The 24,153-nt window shown below is 47.6% G+C and overlaps 1 protein-coding gene across 1 annotated transcript in view; it reads right to left on the bottom strand.

The window, feature by feature from the left end:
- Positions 1–6,095, bottom strand: part of LOC129716271 (uncharacterized) — a 49,335-nt gene extending 43,240 nt beyond the window's left edge. The window contains exon 1 of the mRNA XM_055666145.1: positions 5,879–6,095. The gene's annotated coding sequence lies outside the window, so the exon portion shown is untranslated. The remainder of the gene's footprint in view (positions 1–5,878) is intronic.
- Between the last annotated feature and the right edge of the window lie 18,058 nt (positions 6,096–24,153).

The raw sequence follows: 24,153 nt of genomic DNA, 5'->3' as shown, positions 1-24,153 counted from the left end.
CCAGCTGAGTTATGGTGCAGCAGCATCTAAAGAGCGAAGGAAATAGGCAACGTTTCGGGCCGAAACCCATCTGGAAATAGGCAACGTTTTGGGCCGAAACCCGGAAGGGTTTCGACCCGAAACGTTGCCAATTTCCTTAGCTCCATAGATGCTGCTGCACCCGCTGAGTTACTCCAGCACTCTGTGAAACGTCACCTATCCATGTTCTCCACAGATGTTGCCTGACCCACTGAGTTACTCCAGCACTCTGTGAAACGTCACCTATCCATGTTCTCCACAGATGCTGCTGCACCCGCTGAGTTACTCCACCACTCTGTGAAACGTCACCTATCCATGTTCTCCACAGATGCTGCCCGACCCGCTGAGTTACTCCAGCACTCTGTGAAACGTCACCTATCCATGTTCTCCGCAGATGCTGCCTGACCCGCTGAGTTACTCCAGCACTCTGTGAAACGAGCTACACCTCTGGACTAGAGGCCTGTGACCAGTGATGTGCCTCAGGGTGCGGTGCTGGGCCTGTTGCTGTTCATCATCTATCTGAATGATTTGGATGAGAACGTACAAGGCAAGATTAGCCGATGACACTAAACGTGGGTTGTATTGTAGATGGTGAAGATGGTTGTCAAAAATAACAGCAGGATCTTGATGTGTTGGGTAAGTGGACTGGGGAATAGCGAATGGAGTTTCATGCAGATTAGTGTGAGGAGTTGTATTTTGGGAAGCCAAACCAGGGCAGGACCTACACAGTGAATGTCAGGGCCCCGGGGAGTGTTGTAGAGCAGAGGGATCGCGGGCAACTACAACCAGTAAAGCAGAAGAACAGGCCTTTTGGCCCAGTATATCCGTGCTAGCCATGATGCCTAAACTACATCTGTTGCATGTGGTCTATATCCCTCCATCCCGTGCCTGCTCAGTGCATGTCTTGCATCAGCCTCCACCACTATTCCAGGCAGCAACCACTCTCTGTGTACATCCCCTCCCATATTAAAGCTATGTCTTGTACGTGAGACTATATGGGTGGGTGTGTGAACCAAAGGGGCGAGCACTCTGTTGATGTTGTACAAGAGGTCCACATGCCAGTGGAGATGGAGGGTCTGTAGAATTCATTGCAGAAGCTGCTTCCAAGTGGAGGTCAGCCCCGGGTGACTATTTCAAGAGTCAAGAGTGTTTTATTGTCGTATGTTCCGGATGGGCCAATGACATTCTTACTTACTGCAACACAACAGGATATGTGAATATGTAAATATTGTACATAAAGGGGGGAAGAGAAAAAAAGAAAAAGTTCAATAAATAACAAATATAGTGCAATTAACAAACAATAATATAAGCCTGTTGCAGTTCAGAGCTCAGAGCTTATTCGTTGTGTTTCATAGCCTGATGGCTGCAGGGAAGAAGCTGTTCCTGAACCTGGATGTTACAGTTTTCAAGCTCCTGTACCTTCTTCCCGACGGCAATGGTGAGATGAGTGTGTGGCCAGGATGGTGTGGGTCTTTGATGATGTTGGCTGCCTTTTTGAGGCAATAGATCCCTTCGACGGTGGGGAAGTCAAAGCCAGTGATGGACTGGGCAGTGGTCACAAATTTCTGGAGTCTTTTTTGCTCCTGGACGTTCAAGTTGCCGAACCAGGCCACGATGCAGCCAGTCAGAATGTTCTCTACCGTGCACCTGTAGAAGTTTAGGAGAATCCTCTTCGACATTTACATGTAAACACAGAGGCAGATCTACAGTCACATATTACAAAGTTCCACACTCTTAAATCTCTGCTCTCCTACAGCAACATTGCTTATTCCCATATCATGTATCTGTACACAGCGAATGGTTCAACTGTAATCATGTATTGTCTTTCTGGTTAGCACACAACTAAAGCATTTCACTGTGCCTCAATACATGTGACAATAAACTAAACTGAACAATGATGGACACAAAATGCTGGCGTAACTCAGCGGGAGAGGCAGCATCTCTGGGGAGAAGGAATGCGTGACGTTTCGGCTCGAGACACTTCTTCAGACTGAACTGTGGATATTTTAAAGGCAGAGATAGATAGGTTCTGGATTAGTGTGGGTGTCAGGGGTTATGGGGAGAAGGCAGGAGAATGGGGTTAGGGGGGAGAGAGGTCAGCCATGGTTGAATGCCGGTGTGGACTTGATGGGCCGAATGGCCTAATTCTACTCCTATCACATATGAACGCCTGAACAATTATTTGGGAGATTGGTGAGAATTGTAAGTCTGTAATGGTGGGAGATCTTCACTTTGCAAATAGTGACTGGTTACACCCGAGCAATGAGCTTGGATGGAGTTGAATTCATTCATTGCAAAGTGTGCAAAGAAGATTCACAAGGTTACCAGGACTGGATATTATTGGATCTGATTTCATCTTTCTATATCTTGCATCGTTTCCTTTGGACCAAATTTACAATCTCTGGTCATCCGAGATTCCTTACTTTGCCATCCTGACTGCAGGATGCCAGGTCTAAACATCGATCACTGGCCTTTCACTCACTCCCACGGGTCAGATGTGGACTTGCCCAATAACTGGTGCCAGTGCCCACTCGCCAGCTCCTGCCCAATAACCTTGTCATCTGACCTACTTTCCCACAAGGTTCAGCCTTATCCTCGTTCAAAACAATCTTCAAACCTCATGTACACAAAGTGCTGGAGTAACGTGAATTACTCCAGTACTTTGTATCTTTGTCTGTAAACCAGGATCTGCAGTTCCTTATATCTCCTTCACTATCTACCTCTTTGGTGGCCCTAGGACTATCCTTGATCGGACTTTGCTGGCTTTACCTTACACTATACGTTGTCCCCTTATCATGTATCTATACACTGTAAATGAATAGATTGTAATCATGTATTGTCTTTCCGCGGACTAGTTAGAACGCAACAAATGTTTTTCACTGTATATCAGCACACGTGACAATAAACAAAACTAAACTAACTGAACTAACTGAGAAATGTGGGCCAAACGTGGTCTTGTGGGACAAGCTCAGTTACACAACTTGCCCATCATGGTTGAGTTGGGCCGAAGGGCCTGCTTTTATGCTCTTTGACTGGATAAATATGTTGATGCCAATTTAGGGGAGATTAGGCAGGAACTGGCAGAGCTGCTGGGAGGGGGAGGCTGTTTGCAGATAAGGGCAGGTCCGGCAAGTGGGAGGATTCAGTCGTGTGATAGTGAAGCCGCAAGGTCAGTGTGTTCCTGTCAGAGTGAAGGGCAAGGCTGCTGGGAGGAATGGTGCTGACACAACAGTGTTTGACTGGCATACACTCTGAGACCAGCATTATCACATTGTTACTTCCTGCAGCTAAACTCACACATAAACCCCTCATTGGAGACCCTCGGGCTGTCTTTGATCGGACTTTAATGGTTTTATCTTGCACTAAACATTATTCCCATTATTCCCTTAATCATGTATCTGTACATTGTAGACGGATTGGTCGTAATCAGCCCATCATCCCCCCCCCCCCCCCCCCCCCCCCCCCCGCCCCCAACTACTATTTAGCTTAAACATACAATTGTATAAAAGAATTGGACAAGCCAGATGCAGGAAACATGTTCCCAATGTTGGGCGAGTCCAGAACCAGGGGCCACAGTCTTGGAATAAAGGGGAGACCATTTAAAAGGACATTCTTGCTATTGAGGGAGTGCAGCGTAGGTTTACAAGGTTAATTCCTGGGATGGCGGGACTGTCATATGCTGAGAGAATGGAGTAGCTGGGCTTGTACACTCTGGAGTTTAGAAGGATGAAAGGGTATCTCATTGAACCATGTAAGATTGTTAAGGGTTTGGACACGCTAGAGGCAGGAAACATGTTCCCGATGTTGGGGGAGTCCAGAACCAGGGGCCACAGTTTAAGAATAAGAAGTAAGCCATTTAGAACGGAGACGAGGAAACACTTTTTCTCATAGAGTTGCGAGTCTGTGGAATTCTCTGCCTCAGAGGGGGGTGGAGGCAGGTTCTCTGGATGCTTTCAAGAGAGAGTTAGATAGGGCTGTTAAAAATAGCGGAGTCAGGGGATATAGGGAGAAGGCAGGAACGGGGTACTGATTGGCGATGATCAGCCATGATCACATTGAACGGCGGTGCTGGCTCGAAGGGCCTCCTCCTGCACCTATTGTCTATTGTCTGAGACAAAACTTTTTCACCCAGAGAGTTGTGAATTTGTGGAATTCTCTGCCACAGAAGGCAGTGGATACCAATTCACTGGATGAATTTAAAAGAAAGTTAGATAGAGCTCTTGGGGCTAGCGGATTCAAGGGGTGTGGGGAGAAGGCAGGAACGGGTTACTGATTGTGGATGTTTAAGAAGGAACTGCAGATGCTGGAAGATCGAAGGTACACAAAAATGCCGGAGAAACTCAGCGGGTGCAGCAGCATCTATGGAGCGAAGGAAATAGGTGACGTTTCGGCCCGAAACGTCACCTATTTCCTTCGCTCCATAAATGCTGCTGCAGCCGCTGAGTTTCTCCAGCATTTTTATGTACCTACGGATTGTGGATGATCAGCCATGATCATATTGAATTAGCAATGCTGATTCGAGGGGCCGAATGGTCTCCTCCTGCACCTATTTTCTATGTAATCTTGGATCATCTTTCCACTGACTGGTTAGCATGCAACAAAAGCTTTTCACTGCCCCTCGGTACACGTGACAATAAACTAAACTCAACCTGATTTCTCACAACTCTTCCTATCCATATATCGTCAAAGTGTCTTTTCCAATTTGTTATTGTTGCCGCATCTATCGCTGGCAGCTTGTTCCAGATACAGGCTACCCTCTGTGTGAAAATGGTATCCCTGAGGTCCCTCTTAAATCTCTCCCCTCACCTTAAGCCTGTGTGCTCTAGTTTTAGAATCCTCCACCCTGGGGATAAGACTGAGAGTGTTCACTTTATCCGTGCCCCTCATGTCAACAAAATAGAGAGAGTACAGAGGAGATTTACTAGAATGTTGCCTGGGTTTCAGCAACTAAGTTACAGAGAAAGGTTGAATAAGTTAGGGCTTTATTCTTTGGAGCGCAGAATGTTAAGGGGGGACTTGATAGAGGTCTTTAAAATGATGAGAGGGATAGACAGAGTTGACGTGGATAAGCGTTTCCCACTGAGAGTAGGGAAGATTCAAACAAGAGGACATGACTTGAGAATTAAGGGACAGAAGTTTAGGGGTAACATGAGGGGGAACTTCTTTACTCAGAGTGTGGTAGCTGTGTGGAATGAGCTTCCAGTGGAGGTGGTGGAGGTAGGTTCGTTTTTATCATTTAAAAATAAATTGGATAGTTATATGGACGGGAAAGGTATGGAGGGTTATGGTCTGAGCGCAGGTATGTGGGACAAGGGGAGATTATGTGTTCGGCACGGACTAGAAGGGTCGAGATGGCCTGTTTCCGTGCTGTAATTGTTGTATGGTTATATGGTTATATGGTTATATGATCTTGTACACCTGAATAATGTCCCCCCTAAACCTCCCCCGCCCAATCAATAACGTCCCAGCCTATCAAACCTCAGCCTTGTAGCTCAATCCCACAAGGCCAGAGGAAGGGTCTCGACCCGAAACGTCACCCATTCCTTGTCTCTGGATGCTGCCTGCCTGTCCCGGCTGAGTTACTCCAGCACTCTGAGTGAAACATTCTGGTGTATCTTTGCTCCATCCGTTCCACCCTTCCCTGTAGCTGGGCCACCAGACCCGCACACAGAACTCCAGCTGTGGTCTCACCAACAACTTGTACAGTTCATGCAGCATCAGTGGGTCTTGGACTGCACCCCACTTTGTCGGTGTTACCCCAACACAGTCCCACCTGAACCCCATTGTTCCATCACAGAATGGGGGGGTCTGTACCCCACTGTGACCTTTCCCCCAGTCATGGGCTGAGCTCTACACTCACGTGTGATGTCGGCTGGTCAGGCACTCTGGCTGCTGGTCAGTGGTGTGGTGAGGTCTCTGGCCACTGGTCTCTGCTGGTCAGTGGTGTGGTGAGGTCTCTGGCCACTGGGTCTCTGGTGGTCAGTGGTGTGGTGAGGGCTCTGGCCACTGGTCTCTGGATGCTGCGGTGAGGACGATGATGTGGTCGCTGGTCTCCCTCGGCACGCTCCACAGACACAGACCGCTCCCCACCCCCAGGGGTGGATTGTGTGTGGTGTGTGGTGCTGACGAGCGATGTTACTAACCAGGGGGTGGGGGTGTATGGATGGGGAGAGGGGGGGGGGGAAGCCGGTATATGGGTGGGGGACTGTGATGTCTGGTGGGAGAAACAGGGTATCATCAGTGGGGGACCATGGGTGGGGGGGTGGGGGGTGGGGTATATGGGTGGGGTGGGGTATATATGGGTGGGGGATATATGGGTGGGGGGGGGGGTATATATGGGGGAAGTATATTTAGGGGGGTGTATATTCAGGGGTGGGATCGAGGGGAGTGTATGGGGGTGGGGGGGGTATATATAGGGGGGGTGATGTATATATGGGTGGGGGGGGGGATGTATATTGGTGGGGGTAGTGGGGTGTGTATATGGCCTGGGGAGGGGAGTGGGGGTGGGGTGTGTATATGGGTGGGGGTTGTATCGGTTATCCCTCGAGGTCGAGGATGAATGTCTACCATGTCCCCAGTGACTCTTACAATGTTCTACTGGATAGAAACATAGAAACATAGAAACATAGTTGCAGGAGTAGGCCATTCGGCCCTTCGAGCCTGCACCGCCATTCGATATGATCATGGCTGATCATCCAACTCAGTATCCCGTACCTGCCTTCTTCATTGGGACCTCTTTTGGGGAAGGTGCGACCTGTACAGAAAGGACGGATTGCACTTGAACCCAAGGGGGACCAATATCCTGGCGGGGAGATTTGCAAAGGCTACTGGGGAGACTTTAAACTAGGATGGTTGGGGGGAGGGACTCAAATAGAGAAAGCTAGCAGTCAGTGTGTGAGGCAGGGGCAGAGAATGGTAGCATTCTGACCCAAAATGTAGGGGAGAGAGAAGAAAAATACAATAAACAGAGAATAAGAGAGGGTGGGTTTCTTAAATGTGTATATTTTAATGCTAGGAGCATTGTAAGAAAGGTGGATGAGCTTAGAGTGTGAATTGACACCTGGAAGTATGATGTTGTGGCAATCAGTGAAACATGGTTGCAGGAGGGCTGTGATTGGAAACTAAATATTCCAGGGTTTCGTTGCTTCAGGTGTGATAGAATTGGAGGGGCAAGAGGTGGAGGTGTTGCATTGCTTGTCAGGGAAGATATTACAGCAGTGCTTTGGCAGGATAGATTAGAGGGCTCGTCTAGGGAGGCTATTTGGGTGGAACTGAGAAATGGGAAAGGGGTAGCAACACTTATAGGGGTGTATTATAGACCGCCAAATGGGGAGCGAGAATTGGAAGAGCAAATATGTGAGGAGATTGCAGATATTAGTAGTAAGCACAAGGTAGTGATTGTGGGAGATTTCAATTTTCCACACATAGACTGGGAAACACATTCTGTAAATGGGCTGGATGGGTTGGAGTTTGTAAAATGTGTGCAGGATAGTTTTTTGCAGCAATACATAGAAGTACCTACTAGAGAAGGGGCGGTGCTGGACCTCCTGTTAGGAAATGAGACGGGACAGGTGGCGGAGGTATGCGTTGGGGAGCACTTCGGGTCCAGTAATCACAATACCATTTAGTTTCAATATAATTATGGAGAGGGACAAAACTGGACCTAGGGTTGAGATTTTTGATTGGAGAAAGGCTAACTTTGAGGAGATGCGAAAGGATTTAAAAGGAGTAAATTGGGACAGTTTGTTTTATGGGAAAGATGTAGAAGAGAAATGGAGGACATTTAAAGGTGAAATTTTAAGAGTACAGAATCTTTATGTCCCTGTTCGGTTGAAAGGAAATAGTAAAAATTGGAAAGAGCCATGGTTTTCAAGGGAAATTGGACATCTTGTTCGGAAAAAGAGGGAGATCTACAATAATTATAGGCAGCATGAAGTAAATGAGGTGCTTGAGGAGTATAAAGAATATAAAAAGAATCTTAAGAAAGAAATTAGAAAAGCTAAAAGAAGATATGAGGTTGCTTTGGCAAGTAAGGTGACAGTAAATCCAAAGGGTTTCTACAGCTATATTAATAGCAAAAGGATAACGAGGGATAAAATTGGTCCATTGGAGAGTCAGAGCGGACAGCTATCTGCAGAGCCAAAAGAGATGGGGGAGATATTGAACAGTTTCTTTTCTTCGGTATTCACCAAGGAGAAGGATATTGAATTATGTGAGGTGAGGGAAACAAGTAGAGTAGCTATGGAAACTATGAGATTCAAAGAAGAGGAAGTACTGACACTTTTGAAAAATATAAAAGTGGATAAGTCTCCATGCCCGGACAGGATGTTCCCTAGGACATTGAGGGAAGTTAGTGTAGAAATAGCAGGGGCTATGACAGAAATATTTCTAATGTCATTAGAAACGGGAATAGTGCTGGAGGATTGGCGTACTACGCATGTTGTTCCATTGTTTAAAAAGGGTTCTAAGAGTAAACCTAGCAATTATAGACCTGTTAGTTTGACTTCAGTGGTGGGCAAATTAATGGAAAGGATACTTAGAGATAATATATATAAGCATCTGGATAAACAGGGTCTGATTAGGAACAGTCAACATGGATTTGTGCCTGGAAGGTCATGTTTGACTAATCTTCTTGAATTTTTTGAAGAGGTTACTAGGGAAATTGATGAGGGTAAAGCAGTGGATGTTGTCTATATGGACTTTAGTAAGGCCTTTGACAAGGTTCCTCATGTAAGGTTGGTTAAGAAGGTTCAACTGTTGGGTATAAATGCAGGAATAGCAAGATGGATTCAACAGTGGCTGAATGGGAGAAGCCAGAGGGTAATGGTGGATGGTTGTTTGTCGGGTTGGAGGCAGGTGACTAGTGGGGTGCCAGGGATCTGTATTGGGTCCTTTGTTGTTTGTCATGTACATCAATGATCTGGATGAAGATGTGGTAAATTGGATTAGTAAGTATGCAGATGAAACCAAGATAGGGGGTGTTCAGATTCAGATTCAATTTTAATTGTCATTGTCAGTGTACAGTACAGAGACAACGAAATGCATTTAAAGACAACGAAATGCATTTAGACAACGAAATGCATTTAGACAATGTGTTGTGGATAAGGAAGAGGATTTCCAAAGTCTACAGAGTGATTTAGGCCATTTGGAAAAATGGGCTGAAAGATGGCAGATGGAGTTTAATGCTGATAAATGTGAGGTGCTACTACTTTGCAGGACAAATCAAAATAGGACGTACATGGTAAATGGTAGGGAAATGAAGAATACAGTTGAACAGAGGGATCTGGGAATAACCGTGCATAGTTCCTTGAAGGTGGAATCTCATATAGATAGGGTGGTAAAGAAAGCTTTTGGTATGCTAGCCTTTATAAATCAGAGCATTGAGTCTAGAAGCTGGGATGTAATGTTAAAATTGTACAAGGCATTGGTGAGACCAAATCTGGAGTATGGTGTACAATTTTGGTCGCCCAATTATAGGAAGGATGTCAACAAAATAGAGAGAGTACAGAGGAGATTTACTAGAATGTTGCCTGGGTTTCAACAACTAAGTTACAGAGATAGGTTGAATAAGTTAGGTCTTTATTCTCTGGAGCGCAGAAGGTTAAGGGGGGACTTGATAGATGTCTTTAAAATGATGAGAGGGATAGACAGAGTTGATGTGGACAAGCTTTTCCCTTTGAGAATAGGGAAGATTCAAACAAGAGGACATGACTTCAGAATTAAGGGACAGAAGTTTAGGGGTAACATGAGGGGGAACTTCTTTACTCAGAGAGTGGTAGCTGTGTGGAATGAGCTTCCAGTGGAAGTGGTGGAGACAGGTTCGTTGGTATAATTTAAAAATAAATTGGATAGGCATATGGATGAGAAGGGAATGGGGGGTTATGGTATGAGTGCAGGCAGGTGGGACTAAGGAAAAAAAGTTGTTTGGCACGGACTTGTAGGGCCGAGATGGCCTGTTTCCGTGCTGTAATTGTTATATGGTTATATTCTATGGCTAAATATAGCTAAAGAACTGGCCTCAACTACCTTCTGCGGCAGATAATTCCAGAGATTCACCACTTGCTGTGTGAAAAAAGTTTTCCTCATCTCGGTCCTAAAAGATTTCCCCCTTATCCTTAAACTATGACCCCTTATTCTGGACTTCCCCAACATCGGGAACAATCTTCCTGCATATAGCCTGTCCAACCCCTTAAGAATTTTGTAGGTTTCTATAAGATCCCTCCTCAATCTTCTAAATTCTAGCGAGTACAAACCGAGTCTATGCAGTCTTTCTTCATATGAAAGTCCTGACATCCCAGGAATCAGTCTGGTGAACCTTCTCTGTACTCCCTCTATGGCAATGATGTCTTTCCTCAGATTAGGAGACCAAAACTGTACGCAATACTCCAGGTGTGGTCTCACCAAGACTCTGTACAACTGCAGTAGAACCTCCCCGCTCCTATAACCATATAACCATATAACAATTACAGCAAGGAAACAGGCCATCTCGACCCTTCTAGTCCGTGCCGAACACATAATCTCCCCTAGTCCCATATACCTTCGCTCAGACCATAACCCTCCATTCCCTTCTCATCCATATGCCTATCCAATTTATTTTTAAATGATAAAAACGAACCTGCCTCCACCACGTTCACTGGAAGCTCATTCCACTCAGCCACCACTCTCTGAGTAAAGAAGTTCCCCCTCATGTTACCCCTAAACTTCAGTCCCTTAATTCTCATGTCATGTCCCCCTGTTTGAATCTTCCCTACTCTCAGTGGGAAAAGCTTTTCCACGTCAACTCTGTCTATCCCTCTCATCATTTTATAAACCTCTATCAAGTCCCCCCTTAACCTTCTGCGCTCCAAAGAATAAAGCCCTAACTTGTTCAACCTTTACCTTGACCATCTACTCAAATCCTTTTGCTATGTGCCAACATACCACTGTAACGACTGGTGTTATCTGCATACTAATGGCCACCATTCAGATAATGTATCTATTGTATTGTGTACTGTATCGACTCTATCTATACATCTGATGTATTGTATACAGTAACGAGTCTTTTAACCTACACTTGAATGCAATATTTATGCTTTAAATTGGATTAGCTATGAATAAGGTTAGGCTAAATTACATTCCACAGTAGAGCCAGGCACTGATCAACAGGTGCAGCACATGAATGATCTTAGTGTATTCATGTATGGAAATCAGATTATAATCAAACACTTGGCCCATGTTGACCAACCTGGATCTCACTGCACACATGGTACTACTGACCCTGACTCCAGTTGAATACCTTCTCTCATCCCTGACCCTGAGTCCAGCCTTACACCTGGCCCCCTATTCTACCCTGATCATAGCTGCTTACCTGCTTAGGTTCCCAGTGCTGAACACATTCCATTGCCCCAGCTTTGACTGCACACCTTGTACTATTCCAGACCTTGACTCTGGATGCAAACTTGGCCTTGCTCCTAGCCCCTCTGCACTGACAATATATCTGGCCCTCACATAACACCCTATATGTGACCCCCTGCACTTAACCTATTACGTTCAAGTCCACAGGTGCTTATCTAATGCAGTAATCTTTTATGGGGCACTGCTCCATCCATTGGCTTCCTTGTTATCTAACGTACTAGTTACTTTGTCAAAGAACACAATTTCTCATCCATGCACCCAGCTGTATAAGTATTCTGTTACCTTTTCCTTCATTTTCCTAACAAACTGTCCTGAAGTCCCCCTGGATATTCTGGATTAATAAATTAAGGTTTTGACAACTAATTACAAATCGGGCTAATTACAAGTCAATCACATTAGCCAACTCCGAAACACAAACCGCTGAGCATTGGGATTCAGACATCACGGGACAACTGGCCACAGTTCCCTGATCATATTTGGCAGTGCTCTCTGTCTGAACCAGGGGCCGCGGAGCATTTTTGAAAATGGGGGGGGGGCTGAGCGATCACTGATCATTGGTATTAGGGGGTACTCAGCGAAGAAGTGGAGTGACCAAGTAGGGGGACGGTGTGGGAGGGAGGTTCCCCCCTCCCCCTCTCACTGAAGGGACATTGAAATTTGATGTATTAAAATCAAGTTTTAACCATATAACCATAAAACAATTACAGCACGGAAACAGGCCATCTCGGCCCTACAAGTCCGTGCCAAACAACTTTTTTCCCCTTAGTCCCACCTGCCTGCACTCATACCATAACCCTCCATTCCCTTCTCATCCATATGCTTATCCAATTTATTTTTAAATGATACCAACGAACATGCCTCCACCACTTCCACTGGAAGCTCATTCCACACCACTACCACTCTCTGAGTAAAGAAGTTCCCCCTCATGTTACCCCTAAACTTCTGTCCCTTAATTCTGAAGTCATGTCCTCTTGTTTGAATCTTCCCTATTCTCAAAGGGAAAAGCTTGTCCACATCAACTCTGTCTATCCCTCTCATCATTTTAAAGACCTCTATCAAGTCCCCCCTTAACTTTCTGCGCTCCACAGAATAAAGACCTAACTTATTCAACCTATCTCTGTAACTTAGTTGTTGAAACCCAGGCAACATTCTAGTAAATCTCCTCTGTACTCTCTCTATTTTGTTGACATCCTTTTAGTGCATTGTAGAAGTCTGATTTCAATGTATTTTGGTTGAAGTATTTTTAAGAGGTAACATTTTAAGCGGTAACATTTTCCACACAAAAGGGTGTATGGAACGAGCTGCCAGAGGAGGTAGTTGAGCCAGGGACTATTCCAACATTTAAGAAACAGTTAGACTGAAACATGGATAGGACAGGTTTGGAGGGATATGGACTAAAAGCAGGTAGCGTAGCTGGGACATGTTGGCGGGTGTGGGAAAGTTGCACCGAAGGGCCGGTTTTAGAAACATAGACAATAGGTGCAGGAGTAGGCCATTCGGCCCTTCGAGCCTGCACTGCCATTCAATGTGATCATGGCTGATCATCCAACTCAGTATCCTGTACCTGCCTTCTCTCCATACCCCCTGGTCCCTTTAGCTACAAGGGCCACATCTAACTCCCTCTTAGATATAGCCAATGAACTGGCCTCAACTACCTTCTGTAGCAAAGAATTCCAGAGATTCACCACTCCTTGTGTGAAAAATGTTTTTCTCATCTCGGTCCTAAAAGATTTCCCCCTTATCCTTAAACTGTGACCCCTTGTTCTGGGGTACACTTTAACACCGTATCACTCTATGACTACATTAAACCTCCACCTTGCATGAATTCTTCAAAATCAAGTGATCAAGTTTTATTGCCATATACTCCAGCATAGAAACATAGGAAATAGGTGGAAAAATAGGCCATTCGGCCCTTCGAGCTAGCACTGCCATTCAATATTGCTGAGAAGCTGCTGGAATTGGGGCTCAATACCCCCGTGTGTGCCAAGCCTCAGGTAGTCAAGATGGGAGGAAATACATCGAACACCCTCACCCTGAACCCAGGATCCCCCCAGGGTTGCGTCCTCAGCCCCCTACTGTACTCCCTGTACACACATGACTGTGTGGCTAGGTTCAGCTCCAACTCTATAATCAAGTTTGCTGATGACACTGTGGTGTTGGGCCTGATCTCCGATAACGATGAGAAGGCCTACCGGGAGGAATTGGCTGATCTGGCACTCTGGTGTCAGGACAACAGCCTCCTCTTGAACATCAAAAAAACTAAGGAACTGATCGTGGAATTTAGGAAAGCACAACATCCGAGGACGTACACTCCATTGAGGATAAATGGGGATACTGTGGATAGGGTGAACTGTTTTAAATACCTTGGAGTCCACATCACAGAGGACCTGACTAGCAAAAGTAATGCTGTGGTTATTATGGGAGATTTCAACATGCAGGTAGACTGGGAAAATCAGGTTGGTACTGGACCCCAAGAAAGGGACTTTGTAGAGTGCCTTTGTGATGGATTCTTTGAACAGCTTGTATTGGAGCCTACCAGGGAGAAGGCAATTCTGGATTTAGTATCATGCAATGAACCGGATTTGATAATAGACCTGAAGGTTAATGAGCCATTAGGAGGTAGTGACCATGAAATGGACAGGTTTCATCTCCAATTGGAGAGGGAGAAGAGTAGAGAAGGTGCAGGATCAGTTCATTACTAGGAGGAAGAAAGATTCCAAGGGGAGAAAGAGATGACCGTGGCTGACAAGGGACGTCAGGGACAGTATAAATATTAAAGTACTGTAATGAATGCGCGAAGTATAAGGAATAAAGTGGACGAGCTTGAGGCTCAGTTAGAAATTGGCAAGTATGATCTTGTGGGAATTACTGAGACATGGCTGCAAGAGGGCCAGGGTTGGGAATCTGAATATTCAAGGGTATATGTCCTATAGAAAAGACAGACAGGTGGGCAGAGGGGATGGGGTTACCCTGTTGGTGAGAAATGAAATTTAGTCCCTTGCGATGTGTGAAATAGAGTCAGGAGATGTGGAGTCAGTATGGATAGAACTAAGAAATTGCAAGGGTAAAAAGACCCTAATGGGAATAATCTACAGGCCCCCAAACTGTAGCCTGGACAGAGGGCGCGTTGAATCAAGAGTTAAAATTGGTATGTAGTAAAAGTAATGCTGTGGTTGTTATGGGAGATTTCAACATGCAGGTAGACTGGGAAAATCAGGTTGGTACTGGACCCCAAGAAAGGGACTTTGTAGAGTGCCTTTGTGAGTGCAGCTTATATTGGAGCCTACCAGGGAGAAGGCAATTCTGGATTTAGTGTTGTGTAATGAACCGGATTTGATAAAGGACCTCAAGGTTAATGAGCCATTAGGAGGCAGTGACCATGACATGGTCAGGTTTAATCTACACTTGGAGAGGTTTTCCCCTCTATCCTTAAGCTGTGACCCCTTGTCCTGGACTTCCCCAACATCGGGAACAATCTTCTTGCATCTAGCCTGTCCAACCCCTTAAGAATTCTGTAAGTTTCTATAAGATCCCCCCTCAATCTCCTAAATTCTAGCGAGTACAAGCCGAGTCTATCCAGTCTTTCTTCATATGAAAGTCCTGACATCCCAGGAATCAGTCTGGTGAACCTTCTCTGCACTCCCTCTATGGCAATAATGTCCTTCCTCAGATTTGGAGACAAAAACTGTAAAGGAAACTAGACATTGTCCATAGTCCTTTAGCTAGATCTTTATTTAAACACTAATAACACACGTTCCAGTACTAACCACATCTGGTCTACATACGTACTGGAACCCAACAGGGAGGGAACATGCAGGGACTACAGTTATACTATAGAATGTGGGAGGGACAATATGCTAATGAGGTAGTTACATATATGGTTGCATGCATAACCATCTACATCCCTTCCCTTAAGATAAATAGCAGCAGCAGGCAATTATACAGACCTGCATATAATAACAATAGTAGTCAGAGATCATCTCAAACTAAGCATAATCACCATACCGATCAGGAGCCCGCACAACTCTGCCAGAGCGGGTCCGTACACCACCCTCACTCCCCTCTCCCAAAGGCAAAGGCAGCGAAGATCGGGGGGGACGGAATAGGCAGCAATGCAGGTCGGGGACTAGAGACCGGCGAGGCCAAAACCGAACTAGAAGGGGAGGACGAAGAAGAAGAACCGACAGGAGAGGACCGTGGGGAAAGAACAGGAGAGCCGAAATCAGGTTTCACAGGAGCAGGTTGGGTAGGCGCAGGAATGACAGCAGGGGCACATGGGATAGCCCGAGGAGGAGGAACAGGTAAAGGAGTGGATGTGTACGGGAAAGAAACCGGTGGAGGAGGCTCACGGACAGCACGCAAATGCTGGCGACTGCGACGATATACAGTACCCTCGTAATCCACCAAATAGGAGCGAGGGGAGTCAGCCAACCCTACAACAGTAGCAAGTTTGGAAAAACCAGTAGGAGTCTGCATGCGAACCACCTGGCCCGCGGAGAGGGGAGGTAGAGGACGACAAGACTTGTCATGAGACCGACGCTGGATCTCATGGCGATGAGAGATGCGGCGGTGGACCGCGTCAGGGGAACGAACCACAGGAGTCAGGGATTGTTGAGAAATGGGCATAGGAGGACGGAGGACGCGAGACATGAGCCGTTGTGCAGGAGAACCTAAAACTCCATCGCGAGAAACATTACGTAAATTCAAAAGCCCTTGGTAGAAATCACAATTAGACAAGCGAGACTGTTCCAACAAAGTCTTAGCACTGCGCACAGCACGTTCTGCCAGCCCGTTGCTCTGAGGGAATTCCGGGCTGCTAGTGTAATGGGCAAAGTTCCACTTAGTCGCAAAGGCAGCAAACTCAGCACTAGTGAACTGCCGGCCGTTGTCAGTTTGTAGCTTCACTGGAGATCCAAACGTGGCAAAGTGACGGCGCAGCTTACTGATGACCATCTCCGTAGTCTTGGCAGGGTCGGGCTTCAGACCCCGAGAGGTGAAAATGTGACCGACGTAAGAGACCTCAGACAGACGGAACCGGCACTTGGAGGGATTCAGCTTGAGGTTTATCTGACGAGCACGGTCGAGTACCCGGCGGAGATTACGGTCATGCTCCTCGACATCCAGGCCGTACACAAGGATGTCATCTACAATGATGGCACATGGGAGCCCGGCAAACAACTGCTCCATGGAGCGCTGGAAGACTTCGCTGGAGGAGCTAATCCCGAAAGGCATTCTGAGGAACTTGTACCTCCCAAAAGGCGTGGCGAAAGTGGTGAGGTCGGACGACTTGCTGTGCAGAGGAATCTGCCAGAAGGAGCTTCTGGCGTCAAGAACAGAAAACACGGTGGCCTGGCCCACCTGGGCAGCTACATCCTCGACAGTCTGCATAGGGTAGTGTGGTCTCTTGATGGCAGTATTCAGATCCTTCGGGTTGATGCAGACCCGAATCTCATTCTTGCCCTTCTTCATGGTTGCGACCATGGTGGACACCCAACTGGTGGGCTCGCTGACAGCTTCCAGGACCCCCAGGTTCACCATCTTGTCTAGCATAGCTTTAACCTTGTCCTTCATTGCAAACGAAACCCTATGAGACGGACGGCACACTGGGGTGACAGATGAGTCAATGGCAATTTTGTATACGAGAGGCAGCTTCCCCAGCTTGTCATCGAAAAGATCAGGGTATTCGGACACGGGGTCTAACTTCACCCGCACCTCATGGGCAGTACTGTCAAACGCAACCAGGCTCAGATCCTGGCAAGCCTGATTACTTAGCAGAGGCACACAATCACAGTCCAAAACAAAAAACGATAAATCACGAGATGTCTTTTGCAGCTTGCAGTGGAAAGTTACCCTCCCCACAGGAGTCAGCTCCTCCCCACCGTAGGCTCTCAGCACCGATCGATCAGCAGACAGTTGCTCATTATTCCTTATCTTGTGGAAGAGCTTTGTTGAAATAACAGAAACTTTGGCTCCAGTATCCAATTTCGCTGTGAAGGTCTTGTTATTGACAGTGACTAGCACCAATGGATCGGGGAGGCGAGTCTGGTTGTGCAGCAGAGCGTAAACACTAGCATCCCCCATCGAAATACTGGAGTCAGACTTGAGGGCGGAATCCTCTTCGAGCTGAGAATCAAGGACATTGTCGATCCTTTGGAGATTGTTGAGCACCTGGCGAGGTGGCTGAGCCACGTTCCCACGGGAACGGCAAACGGACGCGAAATGGTTAAGCTTTCTGCAGTAGTTACAGGCTTTTCCGATAGCAGGACAAGCAGCCTGTGGCAAGTGACCATATCCACAATTAGGACACTTTCTGGCACCCTGGGGGCGGGGGACAAACTGTGGGCGAAACTGAGGTCTGGAATTGCTAGGTGCCCTTCGTGGCACGGACAGAGTAGCCACAGCGACGGTGCAGTTCCCAGAACCTCTCTCTCCACTGGCCGGAGCAACGACCTCAGCTAGCCTGCAGGCATGCACAGCTTCATTTAACGTGAGGTCAGGTTTCCGCATTAAATCAGTTCGCAGCTTTTGATCAAGCATTCCATTAACTAGAATGTCCCGCGTGAGCTCGTCACGTAACTCACCAAAACGACATCGCTGCGACAGGTGGCGGAGGTCAGCAATAAAACATTCCACCGGCTCCCCAGGCTGCTGCCTGCGGGAGAACAAACGTGTTCGTTCCAAGATACGATTTGAAGGCAGGTCACAGATTTCAGTGAATTTTCTCAGGAGACAGATTGGGTCGTCAGGAGACTCCGCTTGATCGACAACCTGGCCAGCCACGTCCAGGACTGCTGGACGGTAGTCAAAGTGCCGAGCCCTCCTCATGGCATCCGGACCAGCGAGATTCAGCAGCAAAGATGCTCTGAGAGCAGGAGAGTCATTGTGGTGTGCGATGTTCACATAATGGTTGTAGTCCATTACAAACGTCTCCCATCGCTCCGCGATGTCAGCATCAAAAACTAACGGGGAAGGCTTGCGACACGACGAAGCCATCCTTGCACACACTTACAAGACAAATGAATTTTAAAAAAAACCGATAAACAGAGGCGCAGATTTACACTGGCTGACACCATGTAAAGGAAACTAGACGTTGTCCATAGTCCTTTAGCTAGATCTTTATTTAAACACTAATAACACACGTTCCAGTACTAACCACATCTGGTCTACACACGTACTGGAACCTAACAGGGAGGGAACATGCAGAGACTACAGTTATACTATAGAATGTGGGAGGGACAATATGCTAATGAGGTAGTTACATATATGGTTGCATGCATAACCATCTACAAAAAACTGTACGCAATACTCCAGGTGTGGGCTCACCAAGGCCCTGTACAACTGCAGTAGAACCTCCCTGCTCCTATACTCAAACCCTTTGGCTATGAATGCTAACATACCATTCGCTTTCTTCACTGCCTGCTGCACCTGCATGCCTACTTTCAATGACTGGTGTACCATGACACCCAGGTCTCGTTGCATCTCCCCTTTTCCTAGTCGGCCACCATTTAGATAATAGTCTACTTTCCTGTTTTTGCCACCAAAGTGGACAACCTCACATTTATCCACATTATACTGCATCTGCCATGCATTTGCCCACTCACCCATCCTATCCAAGTCACCTTGCAGCCTCCTAGCATCTTCCTCACAGCTAACATTTCCCCCAGCTTCGTGTCATCCGCAAACTTGGAGATGTTGCATTCAATTCCCTCGTTCAAATAATTAATATATATTGTAAATAGCTGGGGTCACAGCACTGAGTCTTGTGGTACCAACAGTTGTTGGATAGACTGATGGGAATGAAGGCTGATAAATCCCCAGGGCCTGATGGTCTGCATCCCAGGATACTTAAGGAAGTGGCTCTAGAAATCGTGGATGCATTGGTGATAATTTTCCAATGTTCAATAGCCTCAGGATCAGTTCCTGTGGATTGGAGGGTAGCTAATGTTATCCCACTTTTTCAGAAAGGCGGGAGAGAGAAAACAGGTAATTATAGACCAGTTAGCCTGACATCGGTGGTGGGAAAGATGCTGGAGTCAATTATAAAAGATGAAATACCCGAACATTTGGATAGCAGTAACAGGGTCGGTCCGAGTCAGCATGGATTTACGAAGGGGAAATCATGCTTGACTAATCTTCTGGAATTTTTCGAAGATGTAACTAGGAAAATGGACAAGGGAGAGCCAGTGGATGTAGTGTATCTGGACTTTCAGAAAGCATTTGATAAGGTCCCACATAGGAGATTAGTGGATAAAATTAGGGCACATGGTATTGGGGGTAGAGTGCTGACATGGATAGAAAAGTGGTTGGCAGACAGGAAACAAAGAGTAGGGATTAACGGGTCCCTTTCAGAATGGCAGGCAGTGACTAGTGGGGTACCGCAAGGCTCAGTGCTGGGACCGCAGCTATTTACAATATACATCAATGATTTGGATGAAGGGATTCAAAGTAACATTAACAAATTTGCAGATGACACAAAGCTGGGTGGCAGTGTGAACTGTGAGGAGGATGCTATGAGAATGCAGGGTGACTTGGGCAGTTGGGGGAGTGGGCCGATGCATGGCAGATGAAGTTTAATGTGAAAAAACAGGAAGGCAGATTACTATCTAAATGGCGTCAAGTTGGGAAAAGGGGAAGTACCGGTGGGCGGCGCGACTCACGTCGCAGCGGCCTCTGCAGTCCGTCTGTCTTTTTGTTATTTTTTGTCCCGTTTTAATGTAGTTTTTTTTTTTTTGTGATGTGGTGTGTGTGTGGGGGGGGGGGGGGGGGGTTGGGGGGGGGGGGGGGGGGGGGACTTTAAAATTTTTCCCCTGCACGGAGAACCCGACCTTTCCCTGTCGGGTCTCCGTTGTCGTTGGGGCTGAGCAACGTGGAGCGGCCTTCAGCAGGAACGTCCTGGGGCTCCAGTCACGGAGCTGCGGACCTACTCACCAGCACGGAGCTGGCCGAGTCCGGAGCGGGAGGAGCGGTGGTGGCGCGCTGCTGCGACCCGACCCTCGGAGATTCGGAGGCTCCAACCGCAGGTCTGGTGGACAGTGACACCGGGAGCCCGCGGGTCCCTGCTGGGAGACCGCTTTTCGGGGCTTTTGCAACGACGACTTCTCCCGCCCGAGTAGCGGGGTCGAGGATGACCTGGAGCGGGGCCTTACATCATCGCCCAGCGTGGCTTCAACGGCTGCGGGTCTTTGTCAGTGCCGCCCGGGGCTCCAACAACACGAACCGGAGCACGGCCTTGCATCACCCGGCGTGGCGTTAATGGCCGCGGGACAATTGTTATCGCCCGCCAGGGGCTCGGGCTCTGAATTTGACTCTGACATCGGGGGGAGAGATACGTTTTTTTTTGCCTTCCATCACAGCGAGGAGGAGATGCGCTGTGATGGATGTCTGTGTAAATTGTGTTGTGTCTTGGGTCTTTTTTTTCCTGTATGTATGACTGTAGAAACAACATTTCACTTGAGCCTCTATGAGGTTCAAGTGACAAATAAATTTATTGTATTATATTGTATTGTACAACGGGATATGTGGGTCCTTGTTCATCCGTCTATGAAAGTAAGCATGCAGGTATAGCAGGCAGTGAAGAAAGCGAATGGCATGTTGGCCTTTATAACAAGAGTCGCATATAGGAGAAAAGAGGTCCTTCTGTAGTTGTACAGAGCCCTAGTGAGACCACACCTGGAGTATTGTGTACAGTTTTGGTCCCCTAATTTGAGGAAGGACATTCTTGCGATTGAGGGAGTGCAGCGTATGTTTACAAGGTTAATTCCCGGGATGGAGGGAAACATGTTCCCGATGTTGGGGGAGTCCAGAACCAGGGGCCACAGTTTGAGAATAAGGAGTAAGCCATTCAGAACGGAGATGAGGAAACATTTTTTTGGACAGAGAGTTGCGAGTGTGGAATTCTCTGCCTCAGTGGGCGGTGGATGCCGGTTATCTGGATGCTTTCAAGAGAGAACTATATAGGGCTCTTAAAGATAGCGGAGTCAGGGGATATGGGGAGAAGGCAGGAACGGGGTACTGATTGGGGATGATCAGCCATGATCTCAATGAATGGCGGTGCTGGCTTGAAGGGCCGAATGGCCTCCTCCTGCACCTATTGTCTATTGACTTAGACATCACACACTGCCGCACTGGTGAGTAAGGCAAGGCAGCGCATTTACCACCTCAGGCAGCTGAGGAAATTCAGAGTCTCTCTGAGGATCCCTCAGTGCTTCTACTCAGCGGCTGTAGGAAGCACCTTGCCCGGCAACATCACAATCTGGTTTGGGAACTGCTCTGCGGAGGACAAGAAGGCTCTGCAGAGAGTAGTGCGTTTGGCCAAACGCACTATGGGAACTACACTCGCCCCCCTGCAGGAACTATACATCAAAAGGTGCAGATCCAGAGCCAGCAACATTATGGGGGACCCCTTCCACCCCAGCAACAGACTGTTCCAGCTGCTACGGTCAGGCAAACGCCTCCGCTGTCATGCTGTGAAAACAGAGAGGATGAGACGGAGTTTCTTCCCAGAGGCCATTAGGTCTGTAAACTCTTATCTCACCAGGGACTAACGTACCGTACCAATTCTGTTTTGTAGTTGCTTTTGTTCTACAATTTTGCACAATCCGCAGGCAGTGGCGCAACACTTCCGATGGCCCGGGACTCTTGCACTGAGGCTGCTCCATGGCTGGAGCTGCAGCGAGCGACTCGCCAGCCCGGCAAACACTCGCCAGCTCCAGCTCCCCATCCGCCCCGACACTTCTTCTACTTTCATCCCTCCCTCCCTCCGCCCCGCTCTCCAACACCCCCCATGAGTTGATATTAGTTTTGAAATTCTCGTTGATCACAGAATGTCTCACGACAGAGCGTGAGAAATGTTGTGATCAGCGTGAGAATTGGGCGAAATGCGTGAGAGTTGGCAGCTCTGTATCTTTGAAGTACAGCGGAGGTGTACGACTGCCCGACGGCTACAGATATGAATGGAGACGAGAATAATTTCTTATCATTTCTGGCATTTTCTTTCATTATAGCACAATATGAATTCTGAAGAATTCCGAAGAACACAGCGAGGTCAGGAAAAACTTGCTTTAATTAACAATTGTTACGTAAGGCACAAATGCGTCAAGACTTTATTTAAAAAAACACTTTAAAATGCCTTTACCTTTGTCTGCTCCTCGACAGGGCCAAGGAGGGCTTATATTAGGAACATTTCTCTATCCGTTTCCCACCACAGATGGCTGACCTACTGAGTTCTACCGGCACTTTGGAGGGGAATGGACGGGCGATGTGTCGGGTCTGGACTCTGCTCTTCCTCCAGTTTGCGTGTCACCTCACTCTGGCAATGGAGGAGGCCCAGGACAGAAAGATCAGTGTGGGAGTGGGAAGGGGAGTTAAAATGGTTGGCAACCGGGAGATCCAGCAGGCCTTGGCGGAACGAGCGCAAGTGTAGGGTGAAATGCACGCCTAGTCTAGATACAGGGAGAGAGAGTGCGTGTGTGAGAGAGCAAGAGAGACAGGGAGTGACAGAGAGAGGGTGTGTGAGAGTGAGAGAGTGTGTGTGAGAGTGAGAGGGAGTGTGTGTGAGAGAGAGAGTGTGTGTGAGAGAGAGGGAGTGTGTGTGTGAGAGAGAGGGACAGTGTGTGTGTGTGAGTGAGTGTGTGTGTGAGAGAGAGAGTGTGTGAGAGTGAGAGAGAGTGTGTGTGAGAGTGAGACGGGGAGTGTGTGTGAGAGAGACAGTGTGTGAGAGTGAGAGAGAGTGTGTGTGAGAGTGAGACGGGGGAGTGTGTGTGTCAGAGAGAGAGGGAGTGCATGCGAGAAAGAGAACAAGATAGAGGGGGAGTGTGAGAGAAAGTGTGTGTGCATGAGAGAGAGGGAGTGTGTGAGAGAGAGGGAGAGTGTGTGTGAGGGAGAACAAGAGAGAGAGTGTGTGTGAGAGTGAGAGAGGGAGTGTGTGTGTCAGAGAGAGAGGGAGTGTGTGTGAGAGAGGGAGTGTGAGAGAGAGAGGGAGTGTCAGAGAGAAGGAGTGTATGAGAGAGGGAGTGCATGAGAGAAAGAGAACGAGAGAGAGGGAGTGAGAGAAAGTGTGTGTGCATGAGAGATAGGGAGTGCGAGTGAGAGAGAGAGAGTGTGTGTGTGAGTGAGAGCAAGGGAGAGTGTGTGTGTGTGTGAGAGAGGGACATGGAGATAGGGGGTGTGGGAGAGTGGTGAAGGGGACGTGTGTGGGGAGGGGGGGTTATTGCCTTTCTGCATGGGAGGGGCACTGGAGGCACTAAGGGTGTTGAGGTTGTGTGTGGGACCGACAGGGAGCAATTCCGAGGAAGTGTGTGAGAAAAGGGGGGGCCGGGAGGGTTGGGTGGAGAGTAATTCTGTCCCCCCAACACGATGTTTCCTGTCTCTAGATGTCCAAAGAATGTTAGTGGTTCAATAAGAGGGGAGAGTGTAAACTCCAGAGTGTGGAGAGAGAGAGCAATAGTCCCACAATAGGTGCAGGAGTAGGCCATATGACCCTTTGTGCCATCTGCCCCGCCATTCAATGTGATCATGGCTGCATCATCTCATCCTCTTCAGTTACACTGCCGTTCCTGCCTCAGCCTGAATCCATTCCCATGTAAATAGCCCTGACTTCGCTATCTTTAAGAGCACTATCTAGCTCTCTCTTGAAAGTATCCAGAGAACCGGCCTCCACCGCCCTCTGAGGCAGAGAATTCCAGACTCACCAGCTCTCTGTGAGAAAAAATGTTTCCTCGTCTCCGTTCTAAATGGCCATTC

Source organism: Leucoraja erinacea, unplaced genomic scaffold (genome assembly GCF_028641065.1).
Source record: "Leucoraja erinacea ecotype New England unplaced genomic scaffold, Leri_hhj_1 Leri_199S, whole genome shotgun sequence".
Taxonomy (NCBI): Eukaryota; Metazoa; Chordata; class Chondrichthyes; order Rajiformes; family Rajidae; genus Leucoraja; species Leucoraja erinaceus.
The sequence above is the reverse complement of the archived record's forward strand: the minus strand, read 5'-3'. Positions and strand labels throughout refer to the sequence as shown.